Below are 12,723 nucleotides of genomic sequence, written 5' to 3' on the forward strand. Positions count from 1 at the left end.
TAAAAATAACCATAACAGGGTTGATAATCTATACAAACATGCCTTGAAAAAACATATCAATCAAACCGTGGCAATAACTCAGGCTAGCTGTTGAGACAGACAAATCTACAAACAGATGCTGCACACACACATACCGATGAGGCTGCAACTCAGGTGAACTGCCGAGACACCGCTCAACTGACGTCACCTCACCTAATAAAAAAAAAAAAAAAAAAAAAAAAACAAGACCACAGGTGAAACAAACATCACAAGAAACCAATCGGAAGACGATTGTTCCAGCAAAAGGACCGCTAAAACCTTACAATATATACTGTATATATATATATATATATATATATATATATATATATATATATATATATATATATATATATATATATATATATATATATATATATATATATATATATGTGTGTGTATGTGTGTGTGTTACTATATTTGTATTTGTAATGTACAAAGCTCTCTCAAACCCATTTACCATTCTTTATGTTTATGAGTGAAAATAAGTTTTTATTGCGTTTGATTCGTTATTCTAACACTGAAGTGCATTATTTTTCACAGTATGCAATTTTTTAGTAGTAAATATTTTATGCCAGTCCCATAACCATATGATAAAAACATGAAATTTATATCTGTTGTCCTTGTCACGAATAAAACAAAGGCGGGGGAAGGTTTTTATTTACATGTATAACGCAAATAGGCTATGTCCAACAAAAACCAAGTGTTTAGATTATCATGAGAGACAGAAACCAGATTGGTTTCGTATCAAACCCAACTTCTGCCTAATGTCTCATTTCATCGTAGGTTGTGATAGGCTTGTGTTCTCGGCTTTTGGTGGCTAAAGTCAACAACATATTCAATCTCCTCCTGTTCTTCTTCTTTGTCGTACTGCGATGCCTTATTTTCAAAATGCAAGCCACGTCTTTAGGTTAACATTGCATGATATCACCTAATCAGAAAATAAGATATTGAAATATTAATTCTTATGAGGCTTATGGTGAAAGACCAGTAGCGAGGCTATTTCTACGGTTAGATGCTGATTAAATTATAACCTGTTCCATATTACAATAGAAGACGAAAGTAATGCGAAACATATTGCATTGTAATATAATTTTCAGATTAATTCTTGGCATTTTATTTTTCGTCATGACGTCAAAATGTAATGTAATGGCCGTTTATTGGGAAATATCTTGAAGTGGAATAACTGGGGCTTGCATTTGTCAATAATGTTGTTCTCTTGAAATATTTAGAAAATCTTTGATTCAAGACGGGCCTGGGAGAAACATAAAAGCAGCAGAGTGAGTCAAAGAATGCCTGACACGTCCAATATCTCACTGGATGATTAAGGAGTTAGAGAGAAGGTCCTTGGAGATCAGATATTAGTTTTACTTCAAGGTGCCATCAGACCAGGGGGTCTGAATACCTAAGCTGAATTATGCTTTCTTACCCTCTTTACAGTCAAATCTCCCCCCCCCTACACACCCGTCCCCGCCTCTCCCTTCTTCCGCTCTCTCCCTCTCATATGATCTTTCCTTGTGACACACGTACAACAAAGCCCCCTTCAGGATGCTGCAAAACAAGTGAGCTTTTCCTACATTGTTCAGTTTCACTCATTTCCTCTTGACTAAACGCTTTCATCACTTTCGCTTTTGTCACTTGTCAGTCCAGCGTTGTTCCTTCTACAATATCACTGCCATGATGAGAGTGCACGCTATCATCTAATGGGAGTTTTCTTATTATGACACTGTCTTGCTAATATCAGTGGGTAACATATCCTATTTTTTTTATATACTGAAGATATTCATGAATCAGAAAGTCAGGTATTGTAAGAATTAACAAACACATACCCCCATTTGCAGGGTTTGTTAAACAATGCAAGAGACCGTGCATCACTAGCATGTACACCCATTCTACTTACACGGGTGCACACACATACTTGATAATGTGGAGTGTTTGCCCAAGAAAGCTTGTAACTTTTTCTGAATAAATATTCCATTAGATACCATCCAGTTTGAATGAGGTCCTTTCAGTAATTCTACTAATGCACAGAACAACAGAACAATTGTGTTTATATGATAAATATTATATATATATATATATATATATATATATATATATATATATATATATATATATATAGAGAGAGAGAGAGAGAGAGAGAGAGAGAGAGAGAGAGAGAGTGATATGTATATGTATATATATATATATATATATATATATATATATATATATATATATATATATATATATATATATATATATATATACATATACATATGTGTGTGTGTGTGTGTGTGTGTGTATGTGTGTGTGCACCTGCGTAATTAGAATGGATGTACATGCTCGTGACACACGGTCTCTTGCATTTTTTAACAAACCTCACAAGTGGGGTATGTGTTTGTTAATTCAGCGCTCAGCTTGCATTCACCTGTGAAGATCAGCAACTGATTGGTCGGTGACTGACACATCATTCAAAGAGTGCCTAGAGAATGTAACACGTGCCCAAAGACGGAAGGTTCCATGGAACATTTCGGTCTGGTTCTGATCGGATTTTTGGGTGTGTTTTGGAAACGTACATTATTTTGTACTTTGCAAAAAAGCTTTGTGCAATGCTCTCTTGCGAAAGACGATTAATTCGCTAGAGAAATGTTTCATTGTTGTTGAAGGAACTGCTTGGAAAGACAGTGAAATTCTAAGCTCCGATTACTTGTTGAAGGGATGAGTTGAGATGTGCATTGACATTCAGTACCTTGCTGTGTATTTTATAATTTTTTTTATGTCTGTGGTTTTTTTTTTATTATTTACAAATTTCCTTTTGTTTTGGGAGATATCCCACATTATTTTATGTGGTTTAATGTGATATATATTTTTTTCGATCGACAGATGTATCATGGATGAAGACGCACACAGTTGTGCAAAACCGTGGGCAGTGACTTAGATGACTCTCAGACATTTGTCTGGATTTGGACTTTGATTTACTGACCCTAGTATTAATATGGAGAACTTAGTGCCTGGGAGGAGGAAAGGGAATTTTTTTTTCTTTTGTTATCCTTTATGTTTTATTGACGTTTGAGGTGGTAGTTAAATAATATGTATTAGCGTGTCTTTGTTTAACTGGTCTCGTTTTGCAAAATAAAGTTTATTTTTGTATACCAGGTTTTATTTATACACATCAGTTTAGATATCGAGTTTCTCAGAATTCAGAGAGAGAGAGAGAGAGAGAGAGAGAGAGAGAGAGAGAGAGAGAGAGAGAGAGAGAGATTCGACACTCAGCATGGAGGGATGCAAGCCAGAGATATCAAGATTTGTCTATTTGCATCCTCTTCAACGTAGATAAAATATAAAACGTCTTTATAGGAGTTGTAAGTTGTAACATTATACACACACACATATATACATAAATATATATATATATATATATATATATATATATATATATATATATATATATATATATATATATATATATATATATATATATATATGTACTGTGATGTAAAATTTCTTCCAATAGATGAGTTTCTTATTTATGAATATCTTCAAGTATATATATAAACCTGCGATTATAATTAAGATGAAATTACCACAAAATAGATGAAAAAGTAAGTAAATAAACAGAGGAACGTGCAATTCAGTGTGACCCCAAGCAAGGGAGCTCTAGCCCAAGAATATTGAAGATATTTGCACTAAAGGTATTGGGCATAATGAAGTTTTTTATACTTAAACATTTACCTATATTTATGTGCTGCAAGAACTTATGTAAATACTTTTTGGGACTTCGTTATTCATCGTTGTCTTACACATTACTTCGTTTTTTCCAGTCTTATATAATTTTTTTCTATATAGGAATGAAGCGCAACATATGTCAAAAACTGTTTCCTTTCATTGCATTTGACTTCATGCAGTCAGTCAATAAGGGGGAAAATAATTTATTTTATAATGTTAATTGAAATTTTTTCAAAAGTCGTACTCCATCTTTTGTTTGTGACTAGAATAATTTCTTATACAGATAACACTGAAATATCTCTATTCTTATTTACTTGACACGTTACTAAAAAAATCAACACTAAATTTTTGCAAATGCTCATATTTTAGGTATAGGAAAATCATTTGTCTGCAGAGGAGGATTATCAGATCTATTTTATCTCTTGCTAAATATATTTTTCATATATTCACTGGAATATATTTAATATGAAAACGTTAAACACTTACATGTAACAAGGCTACGCTTCAAAAATAAATTATCCTTTAATCTTTAGTTAAATAGGGATTACATGTCAAATAAAAATATAATCATTTCTACAACTGATTTTTTTTTAAATACGCCGAAAATCTTTCATCTTCTGTTTATTTCATAATTAATTTTTTTGTTTTTTTGGCCTTGAATTACTACTTTTTCAAGCTTACAAAGGGTTTATAACTGATATCTGAGGGTTCTTAGGAACTGTCATATTCTGTCCGAGAAGAGCGAGTCTGTTAATACAAGAAAAAAAAAAACACACAGCAACATGTCTTGCATCAGAAATATCCTAAAATGATTTGTTGTATCTGTATGTTTGGCTCCGAGCCAGTCAAACGAAGTCTTATCACTTTTCAGTAGATTTATCAATAGATTACACTCCACTGAATGTTAGGTTTCCATATCTCAGTAGCCATTACAGTGAATTCACAAGTTTAGACTATGGTAGCGTGATATCTATCATGAATTACCCAAAAATGGGATTCCTAATTTGCATATGACATGGCTTTGAATGTTGTCTGCTGTATGAAATGGAATACAACGTAACTTTTAACACGTTGCTCCCCTGTACAAAATTGAAATACATAGTTACATTTTCATTCAAACGATGTTTCTTGCAAATCTTGAATAATAACGTTAATACAATTAAAACCAAAATTCCTTCTCTGATTATGTAAAGATTAAAGACTGTAAATGAGGGACGAACTTTGCATTTCCTACGTAGTCGGATCTCCTCTAGATAGTAACCCCAATGGTTATAACACACATATATATATATATATATATATATATATATATATATATATATATATATATATATATATATATATATATATATATATATATATATATATATATATATATATATTAACAGGAGACATTTCAATAATCAGTGAACATGTCAAAAAGACATATAGAGATTCGAGTCGGAGAAGCGGAAGAAAAAAATCAAGAAAATGTCACCAACGAATATGAAGAAAGAAGTAACATTAGGAGATCAGTTCTGGCCCCTTCAATCCAAAGCACTTCAGAATGCGTGTGTGTATGTATATATATGATTTTTTTTCTGAAGTGCCTCGGATTGAAGGGGGCATACCTCATCGTCTGTTGCTGTTATTCTCATATCTATTGGTGACATTTTATTGATTTTTTGGTCCTCTTCTCCCGGTCGAATTTCTCCCGTTCTTTGTAACATGTTCATTGATTACTGAAATGTCTCCCTGTCAATAGTAGATCATAGCAGGACTCGATTTGATATCTAATTTTTGTTTGTTTCCCTGTTTATGGTAACGGAGAAACACTTCTACATTATCTATTAAACCTCCACTCATGCAAATCCACAAGTTAGGAATATGCATACGGTAGCTGAGGAGGGATGAATGACCATAATGTAAACTCCATTGATCAATAAATTATAATTACTGATCTAGAAGAGACAAATGCTTAAAATGCAGTTAACCTTCAAAGGAACGGATAATCGTACCTCTTAAGAGAAATAAGGTTGCAGAAGTGAAGGAAATAGTAAGCATAACAGGAATATCTGATTTTGCCTGTACAGAGAAAGTACGTGCACTGATACTAGTATCCCTGATATCCTCATATAGTCGTAAACACATCACACTACTAGGTACACATACGCTCTTATATATATATATATATATATATATATATATATATATATATATATATATATATATATATATATATATATATATATATATATATATATATATATATATATATATATATATATATATATATATATATATATATATATATATATATATATATATATATATATATATATATATATATATATATATATATATATATATATATATATATATATATATATATATATATATATATATATATATATATATATATATATTGTTGTAATTTTAAAGCTGGGGTTTTGCTAGATCAATGGGGCATAAAAGGATGATGAGCAACTTACCTTAATTAACACACAATCTGGACTCTGGCCTTGGAGACAGCTAAAATTACAAACAACAAATACGCCTGAGAGGCTACTTCAAGGGGGGGAGTAATTAGATAAACTCTGGGGTTGACTTAATTCATTATATTTACAAAAGAAACACATCAGAAGAATGGTAGCGTATTTCTGGAGAAATGAGGCGAAGCAAATGACGGGAAATTCCAGGAGGGAATACGAATGGGTTGCCAGCTTCAAAGTGGTTGAAAACGAAGTAAGGAGGGCCGCTAAGCACACAGATGATACGCGAGTCCACAGTGAAAAACTCCTAATCTGTAATCAAAACACTTACGCTTAGTTAACCAGCTCTAGCACTGAAATGAAGGAATCAAGGAATCACATGGAAAATGCCAAACTGAACTCGATTTCTGTGACTTGGACGTCAAACGATTACATTACTCTTGTCGTAAATGCTTTTGCAAATTAAACAGCACAAAATATAAGCAATACAGGTATCACTGTAATTATATCGTACATTGAAAAGAAAGGAAACTCAGTTGTAGAATAACACGGAACGTGGCTGACGAAAACCTTAAATTCTGGTACATTGCCTTTCTTTTAGGAGCTGAAGTTCTCTTCTTATGGGGGCCAGCGAAGGAGGGAATTAATTCACTTCAAAAGTTACTTTCCTGCCAGCCACGTGTTTGAAAATGGCAGTGGATAGAGCGAGGGACGGAGCTCTGGTGTCCGTGGGGCCGCAGACAATTCTAAGATCGAGTGTCTGTTGTTTCAGATTTAGCTGGCCTTGTGCCAGCACGGGCTCTTGCTCTGAGAGCAGCCCGTAAACGAGTGTCTTGTCATGGGCTCTTTTATAGTAGGGGGAGTTACAGCTTTTCCTCCTAGATGGTGTAGTGATCACTCTGCCCCATGCGGGAACTGCGGGGCTGCATGGCTTCAAATTCAAAATGGCGGAACTCACGTGGGCCGCCCGCCAGCTGGCATGCCTCTGGCGACGGTTAGCTCTTGGCAGGGCTCCACATCTGGAATTAAGGGATTTCGACAGCGTTTTGGACAAGGAACGATTTAAAGGGGTTTCCCCCACAAAAGGGCAGTCGGTAGAGGTGGTAGGGGCGAGTTTCTCACGGTGAATCATACTAAATTTGCCTTATTTAATTACTTAGTATATAGTTTATATTAAATCTAGTGCAAAAAACATATATAGGAATATATATATATATATATATATATATATATATATATATATATATATATATATATATATATATATATATATATATATATATATATATATATATATATATATATATATATATATATATATATATATATATATATATATATATATATATATATATATATATATATATAATGTGTGTGTGTGTATAACACATAAATGTGTGTGTTTACTTGGAAGATTAATTGCTCTTGGTAGTGAGGCGTCTATATGATGAAAGAAATAGTCATTTTTCCCAGATCGACAGCAGGGATACTGGTATCATTGCAGGCACCTTTCTCTATACAAGCACGATCGGGTATTCTTTTATGTTTACAGTTTCCATCATACCTTCTACCTTTCTTCTCTCAAGGGATACGATTATCCTTTTCTTTGAGGTTTAGTTACATTTAAGCATTAGCTAGTCTAGATAAGTTATAATGATTTTATGATCAGAGGAGTTTAGACTGTAATAAAGCAAAATATATCATGGACAACCAACATATATGAAAAATTAGTAAGGAGCAAAATTGGATAAGCTAGAGAGCTCACCCATCAAAAAGTTAATTAAATCTCACGATTATTAAAGGTCACGACGCTAGTATTATGAAACTGTTTAATGGTTTAATTGTCGAAAAGTATTATAATGCCACAGGTACTAGAAAAATATAAATAAGATAACCATAAAAAACATATTTGCCTAATTCATTCTAGACTAGGTATAGTTTGAAGAACTGTAGAGGAAAAATTTTAGTAAAATAAAAGGAACACTGGTTCCAAACTTACTGTAATGTGTCATTTATAAAGGTAAATTAAGAAACCAGCGTAAAACAAAAAATGTCGACATAAAACGGCGAAGAAACTTTATGAAGACCTTTCGAAGTAATTTATTATTCATCGAGTCATTTCCTATCATTTGTCATTTTATCAATTAGTCTCCGTCTGTCGCATTCTCTGCCTCGGATCTCATAACCTGTCTGTAGGGTTATCGGCTTCCATTCAGTCTTCGTTACGCAATAAAATTCAAACATTTGCAAAAGATTTTTGTTACTGGTAACCTCTTTGACCCATATGACTTTCGTTTTATATCCTATCAATTTAGAATCTCTGCTGAATACATCGTTCACAGACATCATATTTCAACATCTTACATTTATTCTGTAGTAATCATTAACATTTTACACTTCAATTTTAAATAAAAAGGCACCGAAGTGATAACATGAAGTAGGTAAAGTGACGAAATGGTGGTAATAATGGAAATTACATTATTTTGATAACGTTTTGAGTTTAGTAATTAATAAGATTTTTTTGTTGCCTCAACCTCTCAAGCGAAATAGCGGATAGTAAGAACGTGACCAATAATAAAGAGAATTACCTAGACGAAATCATGAACATAGGGAAAAGAACATTGCCGATGAATTGTTTTAACTGGGTCAGCGGACTAAATGAATCGCAAAAGATATCTAACATAGTTTGAATGCTTTTGTTAAAGCCTCGATCAGAAGACTGAGTTACAACTAGTCCCTGTGCCACGTGAATGCTCGTGTATTTAAAGAAAAAAAATAGTTATTATTGCAAGTGGTTTTTTGACTTACAGAAAAAAATAATCTCATTAGTTTATTTTCAAGCAAAAATTAGTTTACAGGATGTTATATATATATTTGGGTAATTTGTAAAAAATCTACTTCTTAGTGATGTTTTGCTATAGATTTTTCATAATGCCCTTCTTCAAAAATACAATACACCCCTTCATTCATTCGGCTTTCCTAAAATAGCATGATTTTTAGATAAAAAGAATAACATGATTTATGACATGGAAAGATAAGTTATTTAGCATGGTCTTAGTTGCTATTATAAAATATCCAGTTATAACAATGGCCAAACTAAACAAAGTGCTGAATTTATGACATGATAGCTTTCGTACGAAACTGGCTGAGGAACAGGATATTATGCAAGAATTGCAAATAACTGTTCTTGTTGAAGGCTGCCAATGTATAACACCAACAATAGTTCACAGGAACTTAATTTATTTTAGATTATCTTATATCATAAAAGTATTTTTTGAATTCTTTATTATTATTATTATTATTATTATTATTATTATTATTATTATTATTATTATTATTATTATTATTATTATTATGTGAAAGTTGTTTTCGATGCTATGATGGACTGAAAACAATATTTGTCAAGAATATATACCCAAAATTTCATATAAATTATGTAGGGTTAAACATAATGATAAAATTTCCGTATTTCATTACAATATATATATATATATATATATATATATATATATATATATATATATATATATATATATATATATATATATATATATATATAGATAGATAGTGAACTATGCCAAAACCTTAGGTACATTAGTAAAATGCTGCTAAAAATCACGTACAAAGTGTCATATCCTTGAATACTTATCTTTTCCGAGGTAACAATCTGTCATTCGCATAAGAAAAAGTCACACGTGAGAAAGTTGAAGGGAACTTCAGTCCACCCACAAAACGCGGGTAATTTTGAGAGCAGTTAGAAGTTTCTTCCCCGTTAAAATTCTTACAAGATTTTCTGTGAAGATCGCTGTGATGCTTTAGCCTGAGAGGAGAGGGGATTCAACGGTACGTTTCACCCCCGTCCGATAAGATTAAAGTGATGAGAGAAAAAGAAGAGAAAATAAGAATACAAAGGAGAGGGTGAATAACAAGGAGGGAGAATGCAATGCGATGGATTCTCTCAAAATACTTTTACCAAGAACGCACAGATCTATCCTTTAAAGTCAATTGTTTTTTGGCTTGAGGACTTCCTTTGAGAATTAGATAACTTTAAGGCTTCAGTGACTTAGAAAATTTAAAACAATAATTGAAGTAGTAATAATAGACAAGAACAGAAGAATACTTCCCGTTATCAATGCAATAATAATAATAATAATAATAATAATAATAATAATAATAATAATAATAATAATAATAATAATAATAATAATAATAATAATGGCTGTAGAATTTACAGTATTTGTTTTCTAAAGATACTTCCCTACGTGTCAAGTAATTCTTTTTTTTATCAGAAGGTCCGTCATTTACTAAAAGCTTCAGTTAGTAATCGAATTATAAAGGCGCATAGAGAGTTATGGTAGTGCGTTTGGATGTACAATATTTGATGAGTTATTTGGCCAGCCAGATACTTAGTTCTGGTGCCAATAGAGGCCCTTGGTCGTTGTGAAAGACATCTCTCCTAAATCAAGCAAAGCCACAAGGTGGTTCAGGCATTGCAGTCAGGGGCAATCTATGATATTTATAGAACTTACTGGTCAATCCCTAGCACGTCTTCTGTGATGCTTTTGTCGATATCAGTCGAACAGGACTCCTTGATGAAAGTTGGCATAGTTTCTTTCAGGGTCTGGCAAGTATCATTTCGGTGTGTAAGTGGTGGTAGCCATGATGGACACTGGTCTCTGGAAGGTCCAGATTGTTTTTCATGTGGAGTTGGCTGGTCTTCATGATCATATAGTAAATTATAAGTATTTCTTGATAGTAATCGTTATGATCTATTCATGGCCTTTTCATCTTCTAACCTAAGTTCCTCGCTGGAAGGGTCGGTATAGTTCTCATCTAGCACTCTACTGGGCCGCGTTCGAGTCTCCGGCCGGCCAGTGAAAAATTAGAGAAATTTATTTCTGGTGATAGAAATTCATTTCTCGGTATAACGTGATTCGGATGCTACAATAAGCTGTAGGTCCCATTGCTAGGTAACCAATTGGTTCTTAGCCACGTAAAATAAGTCTAATCCTGCGGGGCAGCCCTAGGAGACCTGTTAATGAGCTCAGTGGTCTGGTTAAACTAAGGTATACTTTTCATCTTCTTGCCACTTTTGATGCATATGGTTTCTGTAGTAGGACTTGATAGCGGCTTACTGGTCGTCTTTCGTATTGGAGGTCTGTCAGTATGCAGTTTGTTCATGTTGCTGCTAGTCTGTGGTTCTGCCAAGGTGGCTGGAAAAATTGTTTTAAAGATGTTTTGCAAGTGCCTCGATCAACCTTCGGCGACTTGAAGCAGTACTTGTCACTGGCATGAGTCTCTTGGCGAGGTTGTTGAAGGTCGGCCGCGAGGTGTCTTTAACGGAATTCTTGTTAATCTAATAGTAAGGGAAAACCTTTATGCCTCCTCAAGCTGAGTTTAAGTGAAACAACTGATAAAAAGAAATGACTTTATATCCAGACAGTGGTTATCAAAGTAAATTCTGAAGCAAAAGGAAAAGGAAGCTATTGGTGGATAATATCAACCAGGCCAAAGAGCTGTTAATAGCACAGTAGGTATCATGTGGTCGAGTTTTTTTATGAAAACACTGAATTGCCATTACCGTATTATGAAAATATTAATTAATTCATAATTAACATGAAGTTAAATGCATTTGAAAAATTAAGGTAAAACTGACTTATTCCTTATCCTAACAATATTTTGGGTAGATATATATTACGACAAAATACTTCTTGTAAACAATTGGTTATGTAAACAATTGGCTAATTCTTGAAAAGTCTTTTTCTTAGCAGTAATACTTCACTAATATCCATTTTTTCTAAAAAATTATCAGTGATTCCACTCTTCATAAACTATGGCATCCCAAGTGTAACGAGGACGTATTAGATATGAAATGTTGGTCTGCAGAATGGAATAGCATCTAAATACAGCTGTCGTTCTTACGGGCAAATATCTGACGTCATCACGCGGCCCAGGCTAAGCAAACTATGTCATATCACGAACCTGGGTGGGGTCAAGTAATTTCTGGGAGACATGCAAACAGTCTTACTTGTTTGCATATGTGCAGGGTTTTTTTTTCTATATTATCTTGATCACTAGATTAGTTTAGACTAAAATTTTATTATTATTATTATTATTATTATTATTATTATTATTATTATTATTATTATGGGGTTTATTAAAATAGTGGGGTTGCAAAATAAATAAATCTGTATATATATGGCTCAGAATAAGAATGCTGAAGCCTTCTTATTCTAAGCCGACAACCAACATGGAACTGTAGCTTTTTACTAGTTTTCTGTAAAAGAAAACTATTGATATGGCTTTGTCTGTCCGTCCGCACTTTTCTTGTCTTTCCTCAGATCGTAAAAACTACTGAGGCTAGAGGGTATGTTGATCATCCACCCTCCAATAATCAAACACACCAAATTGCAGCCCTCTAGCCTCAGTAGTTTTTATCTTATTTAAAGTTAAACGTTAGTCATGATCGTGCGCCTGGCATCGCTAATGAACAGGCCACCACCGGGCCGTGGCTGAAATATTCAAG

Source organism: Macrobrachium rosenbergii, chromosome 24, assembly GCF_040412425.1.
Source record: "Macrobrachium rosenbergii isolate ZJJX-2024 chromosome 24, ASM4041242v1, whole genome shotgun sequence".
In the NCBI taxonomy this organism is placed as follows: Eukaryota; Metazoa; Arthropoda; class Malacostraca; order Decapoda; family Palaemonidae; genus Macrobrachium; species Macrobrachium rosenbergii.